General features: G+C 35.5%; 1 protein-coding gene across 1 annotated transcript in view; it reads left to right on the top strand.

Annotated features, from left to right (window-relative positions):
- LEKR1 (leucine, glutamate and lysine rich 1) overlaps positions 1 to 12,645 on the top strand; it is a 237,816-nt gene that overhangs the window by 24,023 nt on the left and 201,148 nt on the right. The gene's annotated exons all lie outside the window — the stretch shown is intronic.

Raw genomic sequence — 12,645 nt, 5'->3', positions numbered from 1 at the left:
CTCTTTGGCTAGGAAAATTTTGTTTTCTTGAATTTCAGGTCTGAAAAAGTATTTAATCATATTTGAGTGGAAAAATTAAAAAATTGAAGTATTTAGTTTAAAAATTTAAATATGGAGGGTTTTTGCTTGTCAGATTCTTTTGTTTAGTGTTATAGTTTACTTTATTTAATAATTATATGAATAATACACAAACATACAAAATAAATATATAGAAGAAAATGCAAGAAAGTCCTTTTTTATTCTTCTGATTACTTTCTTTCACTAGAAATAAAAAATAATACTTTTAATGTTTTGGTGTATGTTTCTAGATCCTTCATTGTTCCTTAAGCTTTATTAAAGGTATATTTTTAAAATGTTTGTAATATATTTAAACTATGTAATTTTAAAACTATTTTTTAATAGACTAGTTTTTAATGTAATATATTAAAAGTATGTGTGACTTTTACCACTTAATTTTATATTCTGGAAATTGTTCCATGTTAATACATATAGATCTATCTTATTCTTAACTGCTACAATGTCTTCCTTACTAAGAATATGCTATAATTTACTGAACCATTTCTCTTTTCAACGTTTAGATTATTTCCGGTATTTATGACTACACATAGTATTTATATTTATATTCTTGTGTACATATGTTTTTCCATAGGGTCAATTCCTGGAAGTGAAATTGCTGAAAAGAAAGTAAACGCCAATTTAAGATTTTGATGGACATTATACCAAATTGTCCTTTGAGAAGATAGGGTTAATTTATATTTGGCCAATAGTTTGTAAAGTGGCCATTTTCTTAGATCTTGTTAGTATTGGAATCGTTTTAAGTTTTCTCAAGTTTTCACTTTTTTTCTTGGTAAAAAAAAAAACGTTACTTCATGATTATTTAATTTGTGTTTCTTTATTGCTAGAGAGGTTGAATTTTTTTCATATGTTTATTAGATATGTATATTTCTTCTTTTATGAATTACTTGTTCATATATATTGTCTAAATTTCTATGGTGCTAGTTCTACATTTTTGTTTATGTATAGGAGTTTTTACTATAATATGGACTTATACTTTATTTACACAGTGCTAAAATCACTGCAGATGCTGATTGCAGCCAGGAAATTAAAAGACGCTTACTCCTTGGAAGGAAAGTTATGACCAACCTAGATAGCATATTAAAAAGCAGAGACATTACTTTGCCAACCAAGGTCCGTCTAGTCAAGACTATGGTTTTTCCCGTGGTCATGTATGGCTGTGAGAGTTGGACTGTGAAGAAAGCTGATCGCTGAAGAATTGATGCTTTTGAACTGTGGTGCTGGAGAAGACTCTTGAGAGACCCTTGGACTGCAAGGAGATCTAACCATTCCATTCTAAAGGAGATCAACCCTGGGTGTTCATTGGAAGGACTGATGCTAAAGCTGAAACTCCAATACTTTGGCCACCTCATGCGATGAGTTGACTTACTGGAAAAGAGTCTGATGCTGAGAGGAATTGGGGGTGGGAGGAGACGGGGACGACAGAGAATGAGATGACTGGATGGCATCACCAACTCGATGGACATGAGTTTGAGTGAACTCCGGGAGTTGGTGATGGACAGGGAGGCCTGGCATGCTGTGATTCATGAGGTCGCAAAGAGTCAGACACGACTGAGCGACTGAATTGAACTGAACTGAATATTTTCTCATGGTTGTTTATCTTATTGTTTATTGTATTTTTTTTTTTTTTGGTATAAATTTTTTAAAACTATCTTATGCCGAATTCTGGAAAGGTTTCTGTGTCAAGTCCTTTTGGTTGCAAACAACAGAAACTTCTTCTGGCTTTTGCTAACCTATATTCAGACAAGTTGAAAAACAACATATATTTAAAACTTTTATGGTATTGTTGTTTTGCTAAGTCTTTTAATCTGTTTATTAGTTAGATTTATGATTTCATGTTTTTTATTGTTCTTTTACAAATATTTATTTATATTTTGTTCCTATACACCTATAAGGGCTTCCCTGGTGGCTCAGCAGTAAAAGATCTGCCTGCAATGCAGGAGATGCAGGTTTAATCCCTGAGTTGGAAAGATCTCCTAGAAAAGGAAATGGCTACCCACTCCAGTATTCTTCCATGGAGAATTCCATGGACAGAGGAACCTGGTGGACTATAGTCCATAGGGTCACAAAAGAGTTGGAAATGACTTAGCAACTAAACAACAGCACACCTATAACTTCTCTCATTATATACATCCCATATCATAGAGAAACATTTGTTATAGTTAATGAGCTTGTCTTGGTACATCATTATCACCCCAAATACATGGTTTTACATTAGGGTTAGCTTTTTTTTTGCCACTTTATTCATTTTTTTAATTGAAGGACAATTGCTTTACAGAATTTTGTGGGTTTCTGTCATACATCAACAAGAATCAGTCATAGGTATACCCATGTCCCCTCCCTCCCATCTCCCTCCCCATCCCACCCTTCTAGATTGTCACAGAGCCCCTTTGATGTTGTACACTCCATGGGTTTTGACAAATGTTAAATACCATGTATCTACCATTGTCGTATCATACAGAATAGATAATGCTGCCCTAGAGATCCTGTGTTCTGCCTGTTTGTCCCTCCCTCCCCTCTAAGGATGGACAATCACTGCTCCATTGCTGTCTCCATAGTTTTGCCTTTTTCAATATGTCATATTGTTGAAAATGTCCATTGACAGAAGAATGGATAAAAAAGATATGGTACATACATACAACAGAATATTCAGTTCAGTTCAGTTCAGTCGCTCAGTCGTGTCCGACTCTGCGACCCCGTGAATCACAGCACACCAGGCCTCCCTGTCCATCACCAACTCCCGGAGTTCACTCAAACTCATGTCCATCGAGTCGGTGATGCCATCCAGCAATCTCATTCTCTGTCGTCCCCTTCTCCTCCCACCCCCAATCCCTCCCAGCATCAGAGTCTTTTCCAGTGAGTCAACTCATCGCACGAGGTGGCCAAAGTATTGGAGTTTCAGCTTTAGCATCAGTCCTTCCAATGAACACCCAGGATTGATCTCCTTTAGAATGGACTGGTTGGATCTGCTTGCAGTCCAAGGGACTCTCAAGAGTCTTCTCCAGCACCAAAGAGTCTTCTCCAGTTCAAAAGCATCAGTGTTAAAGAACCCACCTGCCAATGCAGGAGATACAAGTTTGATCCCTGGGTTGGAAAGATCCTCTGGAGGAGAGCATGGCAGCCCACTCCAGCAGTGTTGCCTGGAGAATCCCTTTGACGAGAATCCATGGGGTTGCAAAGAGTCAGATATGACTGAAGAAGAAAGATAATGTCATATGGTTAGAGTAATATAGTATGTAACTTTCTAAAAATTAGCATCTTTCAGTTAGTAATATACATTTAAATTTACTCCATGTCTTTTCATGTCTTGACAGCTTGTTTGTTTTCTTAGGACTGAGTAATATTCCATTCTCTGGATGAACCACAGTTTGTCCATTCACCAAACTGAAGGACACCTAGGTTGCTTCCAAATTTTGGCAGCTATGAATAAAGCTGCTGGAAATATCTATGTGTAGGTTTTTGTGTGGACATGTATTTTCAGCTCCTTTGGGTAAATACCAAAGAGTGTAATTACTGAATCATATAGTAAAAGTATGTATAATTTTGTGAGAAGCTACCAAATTGTCTTCCAAGGTGGCTCTCTCATTCTGCATTCCCAGCAGCAGTGAATGAGAGTTCCTGTTACCAAATTCTCATCAACCTTTGGTGTCATTGGTGTTTTGGATTTTAACTATTCTAATAGGTATATAATAGTATCTTGTGTTTTAATTTACATTTCCTTGAAGACATATGAGATTGAATATATTTTATTATGTCTGCTATCTGTGTATCTCCTTTTCTGAGGTGTTCGTTCAAGTCTTTTGCCTATTTTAAATCAGATTGCTTGTTTTCTTATTGTTGAGTGTTAAGAGTTCTTTGTATATTTTAGATAATAGTTCTTTATCAGATGTCTTTTGCAAATATTTTCTCCCAGTATATGGCTTGTCTTCCACTTCTCTTGATATTCTTTTTTGTAGACCAGAAGTTTTAAAATTTAATGAAGTCCTGCTTATTGTTTATTTCGTGAGTCACTGCTGTACTCAAGGTCATCTAGGTTTTCTTCTATGTTATCTTATAGGAGTTTTGCAGTTTGTATGTTATATTAGGTCTATGATTCGTTTGAGTTGATATTTGTGAAGTGTGTTTGACCTGTGTCTAGAATCCTTTTTTTTGAGGATGGAGGAGGGGGCATGAGGATGTTGTCTAGTTGTTTCCAGTTTAAAAAGACCATCTTTGCTCCATTACATTGCCTTTGCTCCTTTGTCAAAGATTAGTTGACCATATATTTATTTGTCTATTCTTCCACCAAAACCACACTATCTTTAATATTGTGTAGCTTTATACTAAGTCTTAAAGGCAGATTTTGTCAGTCTTTCAACTCTGCTCTTTTCCTTCAATATTGAGTTGTATATTCGGAATCTTTTTCCTTTCTGTGTAAATTTCAGAATTTGTCCATATCCACAAAATAACTTATTGGGATTTTGCTTGGAATTGAATTAAATCTGTAGATCAAGTTTAAAAGAATTGATGTCTTGACAATGTTGAATCTTAATAATCCACAGACATGGAATATCTCTTTTATTTAGTTCTTCTTTGTTTTTGTTCATATGAGTTTAATAGTTTTCCTCATATAGTTCTTACATATGTTTCATCAGTTTGCACATCTTACCTACATTTTTGGAAGGCACTAATGTAAACGGTAATGATTTTTAACTCCCTGTGTTCATGGTATATAGGAAAGTTACTGACTTTTGTGTAATTAACTATCTTGGAGCCTTTCTAAAAGTGCTTGTTAGTTCCAGGAGTTTCTTTGTTGTTTTTTTCAGTTTGTGTGTATAGGTGATCATATCATCTGTGAACAAAGTTTAATTTCTTCTTTCCTAATCTGTATACATATATTTTCTTATCTCATTGAACAAGTGGGGACTTCATATACAATGTTAAATAGCAGTGGTTAGAGGAGACATCTTGTTCTTGCTCTCAGCAGGAAGCCTTCAAGTTTTACACTATTAAATATGACATGAACTGTAGATTTTTTGTAATTTTTTTTTTTTTTGTCTGTGCTGCACAGCATTTGGGATCTTAGTTCCCTGAACAGGGATCAACCCTGTGCCCCCTACAGTGGAAGCTCAGAGTCCTAACCACTGAACAACCTTCAGGGAATTCCCTAAATTTTTTTTTTTTTATAAAAGTAAGGAATTTTTTCTTTATCCTAGTTTGCTGAGAGTTTTATCTTGAATGGATGTTGGATTTTGTCAAACATTTTTTCTGCACCTGTTGAAATGCTTGTGTTATTTTTCTTTATCCTATTAATGTGATAGACTAATTGGTTTTTGACTGTTGAACCAGTTTTGATATCTGGAATAAATTCCATTTGGTTGTGGTATATACTTGATTTGACATATTTTAATATTTTGTTGAGGACTTTTACTTTCATGTACATGAGAGATATTGATCTGTAGTTTTCTTGTAATTCCTTTGTGTGGTTTAGTATCAGGATAATGCTGGCCTCTTTAAATGAGTTGGGAAATATTCTCAATCTTTTGGAAGAGAGAATTGATATAATTTTTTCCTTAAATATTTGGTAGAATTTACCAGTGACTCCATCTGAGCCTAGTGCTATCTGTTTTGGAAGTTTATTAATTATTGATGAAAGTTTTTTGAAATTTTTTTATGGTTAAGCTATGTTTAGATTGTCTGTTCTTATGTGAGTTTTAGCATTTCTTCAAGGAATTGATTTATTTTATCTTGGTGATCAAATTTGTGGGCATAGAGCTATTCACAGTATTTCTTTTTAAAATTTTTTATACTGTTTTCTTTTTCTGTTGAGGTATGCTACTGCTGTCACTTCAGTCGTATCTGACTCTGTGCGACCCCATAGACGGCAGCCCACCAGGCTCCTCTGTCCCTGGGATTCTCCAGGCAAGAATACTAGAATGGGTTGCCATTTCCTTCTCCAATGCATGAACACATGCTAAGTCGCTTCAGTCGTGTCCGACTCTGTGTGACCCTATGGACAGCAGCCCACCAGGCTCCTCTGTCCACGGGATTCTCTAGGCAAGAATACTGGAATGGGTTGCCATTTCCTTCTCCATCTGTTGAGGTATGTTGCTATTGCTAAGTCACTTCAGTCGTGTCCGACTCTGTGTGACCCCATAGACGGAAGCCCACCAGGCTCCCCCATCCCTGGGATTCTCCAGGCAAGAACACTGGAGTGGGTTGCCATTTCCTTCTCCAACGTGTGAAAGTGAAAGCGAAGTCGCTTAGTCGTGTCCGACCCTTAGCGACCCCACGGACTGCAGCCTACCAGGCTCCTCCATCCACGGGATTTTCCAGGCAAGAGTACTGGAGTGGCTTGCCATTGCCTTCTCCGCTGTTGAGGTATAGTTGATGTATAATATTATATGTTACAGTTGTACAGCATAGTGATTTATACTTTTTAGAGGTTACAACTCACTTATAGTTATCATAAAATATTGGCTGTATTCCATGTTGTACAGTATATCCTTTTAGTTTATTTTATACATATTAGTTTATATCTCTGAATCCCCAACCTTTGTATTGTCTCCTTTTCTCTCCCTGCTGGTAACCACTAGTTTGTTCTCTGCGATTCTGTTTTCATCTTGTTATATTCATTAGCTTGTTTTATGTTTTAGTTTCCACACATAAGTGATATGTTATTCGTGTTTTCTCTGTCTGACTTATTTCATTTAGCATAATGCCCTCCAAGTCTATCCACATTGTTACAAATGGAAATTTTCATTCTTTTTTGTATGGCTGAGTAGTATTCTATTGTATAACACTTCTTCTTTATCCATACATCTCTTGATGGACACTTAGGTAGCTTTCATATTTTGTCTATTGTAAATAATGCTGCTTTGAATATTAGAGTGTATGTATCTTTTTGAATTAATGTTTTTGTTCTATACCCAGGAGTGGAATTGCTGGATTATATATTTTTAGTTTTTTGAGGGATCTCTATTGATGATTTCTCTTTAACTTCTGATATTAGCGATTTGTAATTTTCTCCCTTTTCCTTTGTTCACCTTATATAAAGATTATAAATCTTACTGATATTTTCAGAGAACCAGCTTTTGGTTTTACTGAGTTTTTTCTCTGTTGATTTCCTACTTCAATTTTATTGACTTCTGGTATAATTTTTATTGTAGTTTTATAAATTATTATTATTTCTTTTCTTCTGCTTACTTTGGATTTAATTTGCTCTTCCTTTTCTAGTTTCCTAAGGTGGCAGTTTAGATTGCTGATTTTAGATCTTTCTTTTCAAATAAATGTTTTCAATGCCATAAATTTCCCTGTAACCACTGCTTTTGCTACATCCCGTAAATTTCAGTAAGTTGTATTTTCACTTTCATTTAATTCAAAGTATTTTTAAATTTCATTGTGATTTCTTCTTTAATATATGTTAATCAGAATGGTGTTGGTTAATCTCTAAGTATTTTGGGATTTCCTAGCTCTTTCAGTTTAATTTCTAACTTCATCTCATTGTTAGACGTCTGAGTACAGACATTGTATGATTTTTTATTCCTTTAAATTTGTTAAGATGTATTTCATGGTCCAGAATGTGTCTATCTTGGTGAATGCTTCATGTGAGCTTGAGAAGAATGCATTGTACTGCTGTTGTTGGGTGAAGTCATCCGTGTATGTCAGTTTATATCAGTTGATTGATGATACTATTGAGTTCAACTTACAGATTTGCTGCCTCCTGGATCTGTCCATTTTTGGTTAAAAGGTGTTAAAGTCTCCAACTATAATAATAATTAATCTGTTCCTCCTTGTAGCTCTATAGCTTTTGCCTTACATATTGGGTTGGCCAAAAAGTTTGTTCGGGTTTCTCCATAACATTTTATGGAAAAATCTGAAGGAACTTTTTGTGTCAACCCAATATTTTGATGCTCTGTTGTTAGGCTCACTTGTTAAGGATTATTATCTCTTCTTAGAACACTGACCCCTTTAACATTATATAATACCCCTCTTTATTTCTGATAATGTTCCTTGTTAAGAAGTCTTCTCTGTCTGAAATTTCTTTTGTTTAGTGCTAGCATGATGTATCTTTTTACACCCCTTTATTTTTAGTCTGTGTGTATCTTTATATTTGAAATATGTTTCTTGAAGACAATGTGATAGTTGACCTACTCTGACAGTCTGTCTTTAAATTGGTGTATTTAAATCATTGATAAAGTAATGACTGATATAGTTGGATTAATAGCTATCATTTTTTGCTTATTGTTTTCTATTTGCTGCCCTTTTTCTTTGTTCTTATTTTTGTCTTCCACACTTTTTTTCTGTCTTTTGTGGATTTAATCAGGCATTTAATATAGTTCCATTTTATTTTTTTCAGAATATCAGTTATACTTCTTTTTCTCACTTTTTAAGGTGTTGCTTTAGAGGCTTCCCTGGTGGCTCAGATGGTGAAGAGTCTGCCTGCAATGCGGGAGACCCAGGTTCAATCCCTGGGTCAGGAAGATCCCCTGGAGAAGGAAATGGCAACCCACTCCAGTATTCTTGACTGGAAAATTTCATGAATGGAGGAGGCTGGCAGGCTGCAGTCCATGGGGGTCCCAAAGCATCGGACACGACTAATAACTAACACACAGAGTTTGCAATATATTTTTATAACTAATCCAATTCAACTTTTAAGTAACACTTCACTGCTTCATCGGTAGTGCAAGTGCCTTATAATAGCTAAATATTCCTAATTTTCCCCTCCCATCCCTTGTATCATTGCTGCTGTTTATTTTACTTATAAATAAGCATACATAAATATGAATGTATGTATAAATATATATGTGCGTGTGTGCTCAGTCACTCCAGTCATGTCCAACCCTTTGCAACCCTTTGTATTATAGCCTGCCATGCTCCTCTGTCCATGGGATTCTCCTGGCAAGAATACTGTGCTTGGTTGCCATGCCCTCCTCCAGGGAATCTTCCTGACCCAGGACTTGAACCTGCGTCTCCTGTGATTCCTTGCATTGCAGGTGGATTCTTTACCACTGAGACACCAGGAAAGCCCATGCTAAGCCTTAGTTGGCATTTATCCTGCTTGGTATTCTCTGAAGTTCCTGGATCTGTGGTTGGTGTCTGATATTATTATAATTTAGAGGAAATTATCAATCATTGTTTCAAATGTTTCTTCTTTTCCTTTCTCTATATCTTCTGGTATTCTCTAATACTTCTGGTATTCCTATTAGGCAAATGATATATCTTTTATAGTTGTCCCAGAGTTCTTGGACATTCTATTATGTTTTTAATTTTTTCTTTGCTTTTCAGTTTTAGAAGCTTTTCAATTCTATTGTCATATCCTCCGGCACAGAGGTTCTTTCCTCAGTAATGTCTATTCTAATGAGCCAGTTAAAGGCATTCTTCATTTCTGTTAAAGAGTTTTTTTTTTTAATCTCTAATTTCTTTATAATTCTTTCTTCAAAGTTCAATGTCTCTGCTTATATTATCCATCTGTTCTTTACATGTTGTCTCTTTTTTGTATTATATCCCCTTTCATATTAATCATAATTTTAAAAAATTTCTGATCTGATAATTCTAACTATCTCACTCTACTTTTGATGCTTGTTCAGTCTCTTCAAACTCCTTTTTTGCCTTTTAGTATACACTATAAGTTTTTGTTGATAGGTGGACAAGACATAAAGGTGTAAAAGGAATTGCAATATATAGGCCTTTAGTAATGTGGTGGTAATGTCAAGGGAGGAGAAGTATTCTGCAGTCCTATGATTATGTCTCAGTCTTGTAGTGAGCCTTTGCCTGTGGACTGTGAACTTTACAGATGTTTCTCAATTGCCAGATCTTGCATCCCCCACCCTGCCCTTAGGTGAAACGGTATTTCTAGAATGAGCTGCTGCTGCTGCTGCTAAGTCGCTTCAGTCGTGTCCGACTCTGTGCAACCCCATAGACGGAAGCCCACCAGGCTCCCCCGTCCCTGGGATTCTCCAGGCAAGAACACTGGAGTGGGTTGCCATTTCCTTCTCCAATGAGTGAAAGTGAAAAGTGAGTGAGGTCTCTCAGTCATGTCCGACTGAGTGACCCCATGGACTGCAGCCTACCAGGCTCCTCCAATCCATGGGATTTTCTAGGCAAGAGTACTGGAGTGGCTTGCCATTGCCTTCTCTGAGAATGAGCTAGAGCTGGGTTTTTCCCTTTGTCAGGTCACTTAGGCTCAGATAATATCCCAGAAGGTTAAGGTCTGCTAAAATAGTTTCTCCTAAGGGAAGGCCGTGTTAAACATAATAGAAAGCTCTGGCATATTTAAAATATTTGCTTTTCCCCTCCTCCTGACAGAAGCTCAATCAGGTTTTTCTTTGGATGTCAGAAAGTGTCACAGGTTTACTCTCTTCACTGTGCTTCAGTTGTGCTGCACACACTCTAATATGTTGTATTTTCATTTTCATTCAGTTCTGTGTGTTTTTGTATAATTCTTAAAATTATCCTTTGAGAGTTTTTCTTTGACATATGGGTTATTTAGAAGTATGCTATTTAGTTTCCAAGTGTTTATAGACTTTCTTGTCAGATTTCTATTAATGATTTCTAGTTTGATTCCATTATGGTCAGAGAACATACTCTGTATGATTTCAACTTTTAAAATTTTGTTAAATAAAATTGTTTTATTGCCAAAGATATGCATCTGCCTTGATGACTGTTCCATGGGTACTTGGGAAAAAATGTGTATAATGCTACTGTTGGGTGGAGTTTTCTAAAAGTGGCAATTAAAACCTGGTGACTGATGGTTTTGAGTTCTTTCATTTCCTTGCTGATTTTCTGTCTAATGAGTCTATCAGTTGCTAAGAATGGAATATTGGAAGTTCCCAACTCTGATTGTGGGTTTGTCTGTTTCTCTTTGAGTTTTATAATTTTTGCTTAATGTATTTTGTAGCTCTTTTGTTTGGTATGAACATATCTAAAATTTTTGTTTTCCTGGATTGATTGCTGTATCATTATGTAGTATTCTTTGTCTCTAGTAATTTTCTTTGCTCTGAAGTCTACTTTTTCTGATATTAATATAGCAACTACTGCTTTTAAAAACTGTTTATTACATGGTATACTTTTTCCATTATTTTACTCTCAACCTACTTATGTCATTGAATTTGAAGTCAGTCTTATGGACAACATATTTTTGAAGAATGTTTCTTTTTTAATCCACTCTGCCTATCTCTTTTAATTGGTGTATTTAGATTTACATTTATAGTTAGGTAATTTTTTATATGTTAGGATTTATGTATGCATTTTATTTGTGTCCAGTTATTTCCTCTGGTTCTTTTACTTCTATTTCTCTTTTTACTTTCAGATTGGTTTGCTGAACATTTTTTAGGATTATATCTTGACTTATAGTGTTTTAAATATATTGCTTTGTATAGGTTTCTTAGAGGTTGCTCTAGTTATTGCAGTATATATACATAATTGATCATAGTCTGTGGTTTAATTATGATGGTCTTAACATGGATTTCCTTGGGTTTATTCTATTTGGATAGAAAAGAATCTTTCCTATAGCTTGTTGAATCTGTAGGTTTATATCTCTTGCCATTAGAAGTTTTCAGCCATTATTGAATATTATTTAATCATACTTCCTCTTTCCTCTCTCCTTCTCTGACTATAATCATATGAATTTTAGCTTTTTGTTGTTGTTGTTTTGTCGCACAGATCTCTGAGACTCTGTTAATTATTTTTTCTATTTTCATTCTTGTCCAGATTGGGTGAGTTCTGTTGATCTGTCCTAACATTCTCTGTTTTCTGTCATTATACTCTACTGTTGAGCCTGTCCTATGAGGTTTGTTTCTTTTTTTCTTTCACTTATTTTATCTTTCAGTTCTATCATTTCTATTTAGTTTTTTTAGCTTATATTTCTTTGCTGAGATTTTCTATTTTTTTCTTTTGTTTCAAGAGAATTTTTAATTGCTTTTAAAATAATTTTTATGATGGCTGCTTTAAAATCCTTATCAAGTAATTCCGACATCTGATTCATCTCAACTCTGGGTTTGTTGATTATCTTTACTGATTAATGTTATGATTTTCTTGGTTCTGGCATGATGAGTAATTTTCTATTGAGTCCTAATTATTTTGGGAAGTTATACTATGAGACTCTGGATCCTATTCTATATATATATATATATTTAAAACACACACTCCCTTTGTTGTGGTAAAGCATGAAAGCCAAATGGCTGTGTTTGTTCAGCTTCCTGCTATGTCCACAAATACAGCTTTTCAAAAGTAAAGTTCCCCCTGCCTTATATCAGACTGGTGAAGATGAAGTTAGCATATCACCTTTGGCCCCACTCACACCTTTCTGGCAAAAGTGAGTCACCAGCTTGCAGGTTCTTGTGTCTCTGCATGGGAATATAAGATCAGTTCCCCACTGAACTCATTGTTACCAGAAGGGGAGAACCGAAGAGCTGTCTCACACTTTTTTGTAGCAGGGTAGGGGCAGAAGTTTGACTTCTTTCTGTGCCCCATTGATACCGAAGGATGGGAAAAGTTAGGTGCCAGCCGGTCCTGATTCTGCCTTACTGATGCCATCTGGGAGTAGAGGCTCAGCTCCCTACACATCCCACTGGCACCAGAGGATGGGAA

The sequence above is a fragment of the Moschus berezovskii genome, chromosome 1, assembly GCF_049115385.1.
Source record: "Moschus berezovskii isolate FMDL1 chromosome 1, NW_MosBer_1.0, whole genome shotgun sequence".
Lineage (NCBI taxonomy): Eukaryota > Metazoa > Chordata > Mammalia > Artiodactyla > Moschidae > Moschus > Moschus berezovskii.
Note: the sequence above shows the minus strand (reverse complement) of the source record. Positions and strands in the feature narration are given on the sequence as shown.